This window comes from Apteryx rowi, unplaced genomic scaffold, assembly GCF_003343035.1.
Source record: "Apteryx rowi isolate R43461 unplaced genomic scaffold, aptRow1 scaffold_138, whole genome shotgun sequence".
NCBI lineage: Eukaryota > Metazoa > Chordata > Aves > Apterygiformes > Apterygidae > Apteryx > Apteryx rowi.
In genome coordinates, this window is record NW_020447619.1 from 1234901 (window position 1) to 1249247 (window position 14347).

The 14347-nt window shown below is 36.7% G+C and overlaps 1 protein-coding gene across 2 annotated transcripts in view; it reads right to left on the reverse strand.

Moving 5' to 3' along the window:
• The window catches only part of NEK10 (NIMA related kinase 10), a 95352-nt gene that overhangs the window by 44236 nt on the left and 36769 nt on the right, over window positions 1-14347 (reverse strand). The window lies entirely within an intron of this gene.

A 14347-nucleotide genomic window follows, 5' to 3' on the forward strand; every position in this document is an offset into this window, starting at 1 on the left:
ACCTTTATTAAAATACTTATAAAATAATAATGGTTTACAGTGGATAGCATTTTTAGGTGACATTAGTTGCTCGCTGAACTCATCACAGCAAAGTAGAGGAAGGGATCTACACAATCTTTGCACACACATTCTGCCCACAAAGTTTCCTTCCACTCATATTATTTAACCTTTGCATTCTTGGGCCTCCCATTCTGTTCAGCACCATACGTTACAGAAATATACCATCACCTGATCTCTGATGTTGCACTAATTCCTTTCTAAGAATAAGGTCAAATTCAAGATACAGTTCTGATATCAAAACTTTTCATCTGGGACTGGGCTAAGCTACTGGAACAGTCTGCCTCATGATCACCTAAAACTGCCACAATTCACCATAAAAAAAAGACACAGCCATTGTTAGACATTAATCTTATGTGAGAAAGATGAAGCTTTCAGAAAAACTGACCTAGAAATCAGTAACTCACAGGAAAGACAGCAGTGACCAAGAACATCAGCATTTTCATAGAAACCTGCAATACTCACTGCTTTAGATTAGCCCTTTCAACAAAATCATACAGAACCCAAACCCTGAATCCTGGTGACAAGAGAGAAAATAATCATTCGGGGACATGTTTCACCATTTTGGGAATCATTAATGGTGCAACGGAAGACTCTCACAGAGCTGTGCTTTAGTTTAGTAATGGAATTTAAATAGTTTTAAGATTTATGCTGACTCTCAGCACAGACAAATTTTACCATCACGTGAAATTCTGTCACCATCATCACCCACAAGTGTCACAGACCAAACGTTAACACAAGAGTCTAAACAGATATTCCAGAGATCTCTTTCCAGGCAAAATTCTATGTATTTTTAAGTCTGACAAGTTTGGGGTAGCAAAGTCCTAGGCAACAGTAAATAAGCAGCATCTAGTGATTCCAAAAAGAAAGGGAATGTGGACGCCATTTTAGTTTTTATTTGTTACAGCTTAAATTTTGGCTTGACTCTCAGCATAACTTCTATGTTGCTTTGTCTTACCAGTACACTAGCAATCTGTAGAGAAGGTGGGACCTACTTCTATTTTCTGTGTTCAAAAAGCACACTGGAGATGAAGGGAACAACACTTCCAGTCTTGAATCATATAAGCAGAAAGAGTTAACTGAGAAACAGTTAACTGTTTTCTCTCTTCTATTATAAAATCATAGAACAATTAAGGTTGGAGGTCTCTAGTTCAACCCCTGCTCAAAGCAGGGTCAGCTATGAGATCAGACCAGATTGCCAGGGATTTATCTAGTCAGGTCTTGAAAACCTGCAGAGGTGGAGATTGCTCAAGTTTTCTGGGCAGCCTGTTTCTAAACTTGACTGTCCTAATGGTGAAAAATTTTTTCCTTATATCAAGTCAGAACCTCCCTTGTTTCAATGAATGTCCATCTTCTATTCAGAACCAGGTCTAGACCACCAAATTCAGACCAAAGACTGAGAAAGATCAAGGGTATGCTTGTGTTAGAGCACCTTTTCTAAGCTTATATGAACCAAATGGCCCATTTCCACTCACATGATAGACCCTGCATTTTACTAAATTGCTATAGGATACTTTGTGGATGGTTGGAGAGCATTGTTTAAAACAAAACAAAATAAAACCCTACTCTTTAATCAGTTCTCTGTTTGAATCACAGAATGAAAAAATATTTTAAAAGTGGGAAAAAAATACATCTTCTCACCATCAGCATCACCCCAAAGCAGAAAATAAGAAAAACAGAAAAGCAGTTGCTGCTTGTCACATATTTTTTCTCTAGATAGTTTGCTGCAAGTTACAAATACCCATTTGGTATTATAGCTTCATAATTACTACTAAAAGCAATGAAAGAGGAGGAACAGGAGCCACAAAACTGACAGTTTGAATGAAGAGGTTCTGCGAACATTGCTGAAAGCTCTTTGCATTTTTAATCTACAAAAAGAATTCACCACAAGCCTTTTGGGGATATTCTGTCTATCCCTTGAGAGATGAAGCTAGAACAGGATTTTCCACAACTGGTTAGAAACGTAGCCTTCACAGTTTTCTGTTTTGAAATGTATTGCCAAAGATTTTTATAATGTAATTTATTACATAGTCTACTAACTTGTATTTATCTTTCTCATTACAAATTATGTTAAATATTTCTTTTTGTAAAAAATTATATATAAAACTTCTTCTTCACAAAACAAACCCTTTCAAACACCCTCTGCAGCCTATAAAAAAAAAAAAATCATTTCCAGTGATTTTTAAAATGTATGGGGGCAGGGAAGGAGTTTATTATCTTTAGTTTGCAATTTTACAGTGTAATAAATCCTCTTGCCACGAGGTAGGGAATGTAATTTTATAATGGTTAAAGTTAGCTGAGGGAGGTAACTTTCCCATATATAATAGCTCCCATCAGTGTAATCTCCTGCACAGAAAGTTCCTCTCCGTTCATACAATTTAGTCTGTGAAAAGCAAAAAAATCACCTGAGGTCAATAAGTAACAGGCCACTAATGACTGTAGGATATATATGGACTATCTGACAATACCTCCTTTAATTTTTACTAAAATTTTTTTAAAAAGCCTGTTTTGATACGGAAAGAAACTTAACACCACAAACGGTAATAAAGCTGAGTAATCTGTCACAAAACGAAATGTTAATGAGCACTGAGAAACATGTAAGAAACAAGAACCCAGTAATAACAGATTAATAACTGACGCCACTGTTATTTCCTCATAGCTACACTGCCATTGATCAACAATTTAGAGAAATCACAAACTTACTGGATTCTTTCAGCACATATTCAGTGTCTGCCTATCAGAAACAGAAGCAGATGTTGTGCACTCCAGCTTTTGTTTTTTTATTTCACAGTTTTGGAAATAAAGATACAGACATTGAGTTAACGTTTAACAAGTAATTTGTGTTTCCTTCAATTTACAAAACATTAAGCTGATATTATACATTATTGCTTACAGATGCCACATACATCAACTGGAAAATAATTTATGAGTTTTAACAATGTAATTAGACAGTCTTCTAGAATATATGAAAAATGCCTGCAATTCACTTCTAATACACCCATGTCACATGCTCGTACAAATTAACTGATATTAAAAAAAAAAGTTTATTCTATTATTCTTTACTTTTATTAATTAAAAAAGAGATAACTTCATACCTGAATTACTGAATACCCATCCATGGCTTAAGTAGGTTCCGCGCACAAGGTACTTTTTCTAATCCATAAGTGCAAGGAGTCATCCCTACAGACTTGTTTCCCCAGCAGAATGTAGAGCACATAATAAGCTAGGAAGGCCAAAATAGCCTCATATGCATTAAGTTGTTTAAGTTGTAATTTAAAAAAATATTGTAAACCCAAACAAGAAGTAGTTCTGCTTTTCTGCCACTCCCAGTCACTTTTTCCCACTCCTGCCTATTCTGTAGTGCCAGCACAAGTATTTCTACAGCTGCATGAGTCAGATGAAAGACCTGATTCACCTGAAAAATAACCCAAATTATTTTTCAGCTGGAGCAGTTCTCTAATCTAGTTCAACATCAAGTGTTTATACAAATTCTTGTGTTGGCCCAAGAGTGGCATGGCTGGCTCTCCCCCTCCCCCAGTTATTTTTCCACTTTGATCATTTCACTGACACATTTGATATCATGGTGTTAAAAACAAGTGGTACCGGCACAAAGTGGGGAGGTTTCTCTAGGAAACAGAGATACTAAGTAACTGCCAAAAGGCTGGCCTTTTAGACATAAAAGCAGCCTCCACTGAAAGTCAACTTTCAATTTTACTCTTAGTCCAAAATGTTCAACTGAAATTTTTTTTTAATCTTTTGCTAGGTAAGCAAGAACCATTCAGTCAATCAAAATATAACTAAACTAAGGAAATAAAAGCCTCAGGATATCTCTTCTCAGTGCCTTTTTTTCTGAATAGAAAACCTATACAAAAAGCTGCTGAAAAGACTGCAGAAAAATTTTATTGCGAGCACTTCTGTGCTCAAAAGACTTGTGAGGTACATTCAACTACCATGTGTCTTCCCATGTCCTCCCATCCTTGAACTCTGTACTTTTACTTCAAGTGTGCACATCTCTTGCAGTTAGAAAAGATTCGTGTATTTATCTAACAGACATTTCTCATTTGTGGCACTTTTATATTTTCCCTGCTTTTGCACACGTTAATCTTTAGCGCTAGTGAAAACAAGTACATTCTGAATTTCATGGAGCAATATAAAGTAAACACATAATTGCATAAGTACCTTTTCAAAAAAGTAGCTTTAAAACTGATGGATAAACTTCACTGGTGTTCACCAAGCCTTCTATCCAAGATACATCAATATCTGAATGTTCTCATGCTTGAATACATGGAAAAAAGAATATGCTCCAAAAATTCGCAGATACGTCAATTGTATGTTTGCCAGAATACTACTGGACAATTTCAACGTCTTCTGCTTAAGTATCAGTTCTAGCAGGTGGAACAAAATAGCTGCCAAGAATTCTCATAACGTACAGGGTTGTATGTACTTGAAAGGATGGCAGACATCAACATGACAACCTCGTTTAAATATGGTTATGCCAGAAACAGTGTTGCTAGCTGGATAAACCAGTCTATGCTTAATTTGGCAATGTAGAATACAGAAGTAAACTGAGCAAACAGGACGGTATCTGCCTCATGTTATCTAAACTGAACTAACTTCTCTACAAATACAAATATTCTCACTGTTTTATATATATTTGTATAGATATGCATATATAAATATGTATATATACATATATAGATAGATATGCATATATATACATGGTGCTACTGAAAGATATGTTTGGGGCCTCTAAAGTCAGTGAATAAAACTACTTCACATTTCCAGGTTTTTTCTTTTTAAAAAACTTGTTTCAAGAACAATTTAATGAGCCTTGAGGGTTCTATCAGAAAAGGTGATGTTTATAATAAGCTTTTTTTGTTTCTAATATCTCACTGTTACTGAGAATGCCATCAAGTATCACATTTCACATTGTAAGGAAAACGCAATAATTATCTAATTAAGCTAAAAATCAAATGTGCATAGCTGTTTCAACTGCTTTTACTCTTCTGAATTCAAGACTATCACATTCATCTCTGAGTAATTTTAAGGACAAATCAAAGTATCATCAATACCTAGTTTAATGGTCCAGTATTACATACAGAGCCTCTGGGAAACAAAAAGCAGAAAAACATATTAAAGTTCTAATTTACACCTATTATTTCTTCAGACACATCATGGAACAAAGTCTAAAACAACAATAGAGTATAAGCCAGATTCTGAAACTTACAAAATAAACTTTCCCTTCAATGTGATTTTTGATCAACATTATTTAAGGCAAACATCACTGCATGGTCCACACATCTAGCATTCTTATACCAAAAAAAAAAAAAAAAAAAAAGCCCTAGCAGACTGTCAAGCTGTCAATTTTTAAAGAAATGCTGAAGATAAATTATATCTGTTAGGTTGTAGCAAGATGCTATCCTTGTACATAAAAATTGAAGCATTCATATTCTAAAAGGTATTCCTAATATGCATCTGACAGGCACTTTTAAGAATTGATTCCTTTTAACCAGAACTGTTTTCCAGTGAATTACAACTGCAATTTCCTATAAAATGTTTTGAGGATTTGCCTTAAATCTGTAACTGTATAAACAGCTCGACAAAGGAAAAAAGCTTTTTCCTTTAATCTATGGAACAGAAATCTGAACATTTAAAAAAATGATAAAAGATTTTGCTTACTGAGTTATATGTCCTTCAAAATAAACTTAATTCAGTGCCTTTGTGCAAACAACCAAGCTCCTCAAGAAATATCATGAATATTTAAAATTCACAGGGAGATGTGGAAAAATAATTTTGTGTAAGATGACCACAAGCAGTAGCAAATCCAATTCTTTAATAACTCTAAAATAACCCTAAATCTCAAACTAAGATTCATATAAGGTGCTAATTTCACCTAACTTTAAACTTCTATAAATTAGATCTAAGCTAAGCTATTGCTCCAGCTCCCTCTATAGCAAATGGAGAGATGCACATCAAGAAGGCGATTCACCTCATCCTAGAATAGCTGTTTAAGATAGATGGGATGAAATTTCCTACCAAAGCGCCTATTTTTTTCCATCACATTCTGTAGCCATCCAGCTGCTTTGCTTGAATAAGATGTCTAATTTTTGAATGGCTGCATTTAAGCAAGATGAATCGCAACCACGCAAGGGACTTCTTTCTCACTGGATTAGATGACTTTGCAAGAATTTGGATTTGCTGGAACCTAATATACAAGATAATTAATTAATAACTTTTTTATGTTTAGCAAGCATGGTCAGTTTAGATTAAAAAGTAAAAGAGGAAGAAAGCAGACAGCTGAAGATTTTACCAGAATATGATGGTAACTTTATTGTCTTCTTTTACACAGAACTTAAAATTCCCAAATCTAAATAAAGTCTGTTGATCCAGATACCTGCAAAGACCCCCAAGAAAGGCAGCAGATTAAATATGAGCACACAGTCATAACATAAATACGATTTTTTTTTAATGTAGACATACCTTGTTAGATATTTTAATATAAAGCAATAAATAATTAATTGTTTGATGGCTCAGTTACAAACATCAGCAGAAAAGGTAAGCCTACATGGGAAATTGGGCGAAGACTAAGAAGAAGGAACAAGGAGGTTTGAGACATATTCTATTCAATTCACTCTCTGACTGCAGTAATTGGCACCCCCGAGATTAAAAAAAAAGATATTAAATATCTTAATAGTTTTCTTCTCTTTCCAGGAATAAACTAAGGCCTTTATCAACTCTTCAGATAGAAAGGAGAAAGAAAACATTGTACATGCAAACCTGTAAATAGTAATCAACAAAACCAATCAAAGTCTACTGGCTGTTCTGCTTTTCAGATGACTCGAACAGAATTCAATACTCAGCTTTGCTTTAAATATCCACTAGATGACAGAATTTCTCAGGACATCATATCTCCAGAACATCTTTTCCTATTGTCCTCCCTGATACAAGCCATCTGGCCCAGGCTGTTCTTTTTCTGTCTTCCACACTGCCCCAGAACCATGCAGGGTAGAGAAAATACAAATAGACAGAAATAACACCTGTGTGGAAGAACAAGATTTCCCACTGACCTTCTCAAGAACCGCTTGTTATTTAGCAGGTATCAGTGCCCCTTTCCAGCATTTGTAACCCAGATGTGCATCCTAGTTATTATTCTATTTATTTTTCTCTCCTCTAATATTCTTTCTATTCTAGTTATCCTAGAAGAATACTGCAATCATTCAGTCTCCCACTATTGTTAGTCTTCTTGATTGGCTGTTCTTTCAGTCAGATGCTTGGCATACCTCATGCTGTCTCCAGTAATTCTGATGTGACAGCTGGCCTATCTTGAAGTAGACAGCAAAACTACCACTGCACAAAAAAGGAAGGGATGAAAAGAGGAGAGCAGACCATTAAAAATCCAGAATTAATATTTCTCTAATGAGACATGGCCAGTTACTGCTCTGGTGCTTACTCTAAAAATGTCTCCATAGATTGCAAGAACTCCATTCAATTATAGAGTGGCGTGTGCTTTCACTTATTCTAGCATTAAATAGTTATTGTAACCACAAAATCATCATCCTATGCAAAAACTCAGCTGGAAAAAAAAATCCAGGAAACAGTATAAAAGAAAGAGAACAAACTAAAGAAAGACTTAAGTCAGTTTGAGTGATCCTTGATAGAGCTTAGAAATCTGGCTACTATGAAAACGTAAGCAACTGAACAAAAGCTACACCAGAAACTAAAGCCCAAGACCCACATGAACACAAGAAATAGCTTTAACTGACCACCAATGATACAGCAAACACAGTATTATGAAAACATCAAAGAAAGCAAGATGACATATAATGGCACTAGAAACTGAAAAAGCATATCATACACGGAGCAACAAAGCAGAAAAAGAAATAGTAAAACTGCCATGATACCAATACAGGTGACATCTAAATAGGAGAGAATGGGGGGGAGGAGGAAACACCAGAAGTATTCCAAGTACTGCAGTTCAAATGTCAGAGTAGCTCATCTCAATGTATTACAGAATCACAGAATTGCTGAGGTTGGAAGGGACCTCTGGAGATCATCTAGTCCAACCCCCCTGCTCAAGCAGGGTCACCTAGAGCACATTGCACAGGACTGCATYCAGGCGCGTTCTGAATATCTCCAGAGAAGGAGACTCCACAACCTCTCTGGGCAACCTGGTCCAGCGCTCTGTCACCCTCACTGTGAAAAAGTATTTCCTCATGTTCAGATGGAATTGTCTGTGTTTCAGTTTGTGCCCGTTGCCTTGCATCCTGTCACTGGGCACCACTGGAAAGAGTCTGGTCCCATCCTCTTGACACCCTCCCTTCAGATACTTGTACATGTTGACAAGATCTCCTCTCAGCCTTCTCTTCTCCAGGCTAAACAGGCCCAGCTCTCTCAGCCTTTCCTCATAAGAGAGATGCTCCAGTCCCCTAATCATCTTTGTAGCCCTTCGCTGGACTTGCTCCAGTAGTGCCACATCCCTCTTGTACTGGGGAGCCCAGAACTGGACACAGTACTCCAGATGTGGCCTCACCAGGGCTGAGTAGAGGGGGAGAATCACCTCCCTCGACCTGCTGGCAACACTCTGTAGCTCATTTGACATTATTTAGAAGGAAAAAAAAAAAAAAGAGAGTGGAAGAGATAATTCTAGCAAACAAATACCACCAACATTGGACTAAAAGACATTTACAACCTCATAAATCGCTTCAGTGAGATTACTAATTTTATTGTAATAAAAAGTGTTCATTCATTATATTTCTTGTCTGCTTCCAAAGGGATTACAAATTAGAAGTCTTAAGTCACTTAAATAAAGGATTCTGCCACCCCTGAAATAACTGTTATGCAAGTTCTACAGAAAGAATTATTTCTGAGAAGTACATTGTTGATTTTATGTTATCTTCATAGATTAGTACATTTTTCTTTCAGACGGCAGATTAAATTCATCATGGAGTCCGTAAGAATTCTTACATACTACACTCTTACTTTATGTATTTTTTCAAGTATTAAAGTAACTCTTTAGAAGCTAGATCAACACGACTCACCTGTTAGAAAAAGAAGTACAGAAACTAACCTCTGTGTTTTCACACTCGCATCAAGAAAACCTGTTCTATGACTCTGTAAGTTACTTGTAAACTATTTAGAGTAAAACTACTCTTCTCTTCCTAGGAACCAGAGAGAGAAAAAAAAAAAACCATCTGTATCAACTAGCCCATGTCACTTTCAATGTGGCTTTCTTTCAGTCCAAGATTTTTGTGTATTCTGTCCTGTCTAGTATTAAATATGTCTTATGGTGGGGACTTTATAATTTCCATTGAAATATTTTTCCAGAGATAAATACAGAGATCTTTATGTTTTCTAACTTTTGTTTCATAACATCCAGTCTTACTCCAATGTGCAATGCTAAGTAAGACCAGATGTGGTGTGAAATAGGTAACAAATGTCTCCTCCTATTTGAAATCTAGCCAACTTGTTATTTAGCCAAACTGTATAAAAGTTAAATTACTTGGTCCTCTTTTAACGAGTCAGTCTGTCAACTACTTTTAATGTTCTTCCTTGAAGTTCATCCAGTTTATCTTTTTAGTAGTGGTATGTCCATAATGAAACATAATGTTCTATGCAGAGCTGCACTGTTGCATACAGAGACACCATATTATCTGCCTGTCTTCAGCTATACTGTCTCTGAGGATTCCACATCAAACTGCATTAGACTTTTTGCTGACACGTCTTATTATAAACCTTTGCCTAAAGTACAACTGCACTATCAAAATTATGTTTCACTGCTATGCTTCATTCTCAGAGGGTATACCTGAATTAATCATCCTTTAGCAGATCCTCTTACAAAAATATTGTATCAATATACTGAAAGGATTATTCAACTTCTGTTACCTTTCTAGGCAAGCCAGCAAATCCTCACACTGAATAGTACTGTTGGATGACAGCATGTACTGTGGCTTATTTGGAAGGTAACATTATAGCTGAGCTCAGACTTTTTTCTCACTAAGAATAACCTAGGTCTCTACTCACTATCCATCACCAAATTTCCACAAACGTTTAAAGAACCTAAACCCTCAAACTTGGTTGAAATTGGTGAAATGGTTCAAAGGTTATTTCTGGAGAAGGAAATAACAAGAAAAACTGATAATCAGCATGATTATATAGTATCATAAAACAGGCTAAAAATTAAATACTTATGAAAGTACAACATACTCCCTCATCTTTAATTACCCTTCCCAACAGGAAAAGACTTTAAATAAGTGAAATATTATCATATCTGTCAGCAGAATGAACAATAACAGTAATAAAAAAAAACACAGCTCATGAAATCCTGTCACAATATTGAATCGTGCAATGCTCTTACAAGATATGGCTACAAGTAGAAGCAGTGATCAATACTAAAAATGAAATTTGGGTAGCATAATACAGTCTATTGAGGCTGACTGTGTACTCAGTGGACACAAATTAAGATCAAGGAATATTTTCTCCTCTACTGCAGAAGAGATGGGGTACACAAGGAAAAATATTTCCTCTAATTACCAGGAAATAGAAAAGACAGTTTCTCAAAATCCCACAAAGAGAATAAAAGCTCATCTCTAATAGAAGAAAACCCAAACCTTACATAACATTGTTCTCCTTATTGGTTTTCTACCACTTTAGAAGTAAACAATGATGCTGTAGAAAGATCAAGTTAACACTCCAAACATCACAAGTCACTCTTAGCTGATTCTTTATGATACCTGAGGGGTCTGTTCTTTTTCAGGATTTCCCAATTGCTTTTCAGAGCAGTAAAGTTCTCAAGGAATTATGATAGGATTCTCTATTCCATCTCAACTTTAAAATTTATTTCATTTCCATAAGTTTTTCTAAAAATATCTGTATACATATACAATTACAGAAATAGTTATCATAACCATGACTCAGCTAACTTATACTTAGATCTCTCGGTCTACTGTTCATATGCCGCCTTCGTAAGCTAGAATTTTTTTTGTGAAGCAAAGAAATAGCAGGTATACATGAAAGAAAACATCATTCTCTATACCCACTTACGATTTGCCATCTTTTCTGGGAGGTCCTTCAAGACAGCTGGATAATAAAGACTTTGCCACCACTAATTTGGGGCAGATTGTTTTTGGTGACTTATGGGCTAGGAAAAGACTTCAGAAGTCATTATCAATCCCTTAAAGCAGTCAGTTGCTCAATTTTTAATGTATTAAATGTAAACACCTCCATTTAATACATTTTGTATTCCAAGTGTACACATTGCTGGACTTTTTAACTCAAGGACATAACCAATTAAAAGGAACTGAATCACTTTAATATTAGAATTATATATTAGTATGAAGCAGAATAAAAAATCATCACAATTACGAAGCATAGTTGTATAAGCCCCTCTAAACATAAAACATAATACCATTATTTCATAATGATGCAATTCTTAAACTGTGTTAGCAAACTGATTCATTACTTGTTCTTACTAATCAACCCTGAATACAAAAATGTTTAGTCTATATAGTGATATATTTTTCCGAGCACCTGAACCACTCTGCATAATGCCATATATCCAAATCTAAACAATATGCAGACTCCACTTATTTTGACATTTGTTATTTTGTTTCTGTACTGTGTTGTCTGCTCCAAGAAGGCTGGGTTGCATTTCAAACTACCTATAACTAAAATGCTTTCAATTCAGAAGAGAACAATTTCTGCCACTCTAAAATGACAATGGTGTCTGTCAGCTCTCTTTCCCCTTTTCTTTCTTTCCTGCAGAAACTAATATTGCTGCTCTTGCTAGATATGCATTCCTAACATTTTGATTAGTTTATAGCCCTTCACCTCTACTATAAATCATCAAAAAAATCTAGTTCAAGCCAGTTCATTGAATCTTTAGGCTCTGACTTCTGTTTCCTGGCTTGTGTGAAAGAACTCAGTCAGTTCACCTCATTCTTTCTGAATAGGTTTCCATATCAAAAAGCCCACTGTCATGAGCAGTACTAGCCAGGTACCTTGAAGAAGGTATCCACTGCTTTTAGCTCTTTGCAAAGCGTTTTTAACATTTATAAATGATCATGGCATTGGAAAGACTTTAAATGTTTTATCCTGTCATTTTACATATGACTCAAGTATACATTTTTAATACAAGGACATCAGTCCCCTATCCTTGGTTTCTCTTCTGATTGCAGACAGGCAATGATCACTGCTTTGCCTGTGGAGAAGAAGAGGAACTGGCAAGCAATGTCCTAAAAGACCACTTGCAGAGTGAGCGCAACAAGTAAGTGAAATTTCATCCCAACGCCTTCTTCTAAATAACTGGATAAAGAGGTAGAAAATGGCCCAAGTTCTAACTCTGATGTACTTGCGTGTATGAAGACAGGTTATGCTAATAATAACAAATGTGGTATAAGCAAACATAAAAAAAAGCAGTGCATTTAAATCTACAAGAAGCTTCCACATGTATTGTTCAAATAAGAATTTCCTATAAAAGGTGAAAAGTGGATCAGCTACATTTGGCACAGAATCTAACAGGAGAGAAAAGAAGAGAATGTAGCTAGGATGAGAAAATTACAACTCAGTGATCCTGAGGATCGCTGGGGCACAGTTTGGAACCCAACACATCTAAGATGGCTCTAAATTGTACCAGTAACTGTTGTTTATAAGAGCACAGTAACTTCCCATCAACAGCTTCTCTGCCCAGTTATAAGTGAACAAATCCATTCTATCACAGGAAATGGAAAAAGATGGTACCTGGACCTGGACATGATCCTGTGCAACATGCTCTAGGTGACCCTGCTTGAGCAAGGGGGTTGGACTAGATGATCTCCAGAAGTCCCTTCCAACCTCAGCCATTCTGTGATTCTGTGAGAAAGATATTGCAAGTGCTACAGCCAATGTAGTGATCTCAGGAGAAATTCAGAATGAAATCACTTCCAGTTTTACTCAGGCTATAATGCTGTGCCAGGTTTTTCTCCTGTAGTGACAGGTATTTTGTAAATGAAAAGTTTTGATGAAAACAGAAAACAATATTAGACTATAGAATGCACACTGTGCAACATTTGTGGTATGTTTATCTGTCGTTCACCATAATTTTCTTTTTCTGTTCCGTATGTCAAATAAACTTTGCCTTTTTTTTTTTTTTACAGTAGCTAGAAGTGGCAATTTACAGTAATGGGAATAAGAGCAGCTGAAAGTCCCTAAAAGAAGAAAACCAACTTCTGACCTTCTGAAGGTTTGACACTAAGTATCGTGTCCAGCATAGTGAGTCTGAAGAGAAGGAACAGAAGCTGTATGTAAAACGATGTTGCAAAAAAGCTGAAACAAGTCAGTGCAGGAATGAGGAATGTTTGGATCTGCATGGCTCCAGTTGAAGTTACTGTAAATGTATTTCTTTAACAAAGCAACAATGAGGGTAAGCAAAGATTAACCAGTAGCTTTGCACAAGAACACAGAGATCCAGAGCTGTGACACAGATTAACAATTCCTTAATTCATATTTTTTGTTAGCATTTTAATCAGCGGAAATTCTCAACTTAAGTGGTAGCCATGAAAACCAGCCTACAACACATCAACTGCTATTGGATAAGGACTAGGTTTGTGCTTTCTACAATTGATATTTTTACCTAGATTACTTTTGCTCACTTTTGTTCACAGAATCACACAATGGTTGAGGTTGGAAGGGACCTCTGGAGATCATCTGATCTAACCCCCCTGCTCAAGYAGGGTCACCTGGGTTTTGAATATCTCCAGGGAAGGAGACTCCACAACCTCTCTGGGCAACCTCTTCCAGTGCTCAGTCACCCTCACAGTGAAGAAGTTCTTCCTCGTGTTCAGACGGAACTTCCTGTGTTTCAGTTTGTGCCCGTTGCCTCTCATCCTATCGCTGGGCACCACTGAGAAGAGTCTGGCCCCATCCTCTCTACAGATACTTATACACATAAGGCCCTCCCTTCAGATACTTATACACATTGATAAGATCCCCTCTCAGGCTTTTCTCCAGGCTAAACAGGCCCAGCTCTCTCAGCCTTTCCTCATAAGAGAGATGTTCCAGTCCCGTAATCATCTTCGTAGCCCTCCGCTGGACTCTCTGCAGTAGCTCCATGTCTCTCTTGTGTTGGGGAGCCCAGAACTGGACCCAGTACTCCAGATGTGGCCTCACCAGGGCTGAGTAGAGGGGGGAGGATTACCTCCTCGACCTGCTGGCAACGCTCTTCCTGATGCACCCCAGGATACCATTGGCCTTCTTGGCCAGAAGGGCACATTGCTGCCTCATGGTTAACTTGTCGTCCACCAGGACTCCCACAATA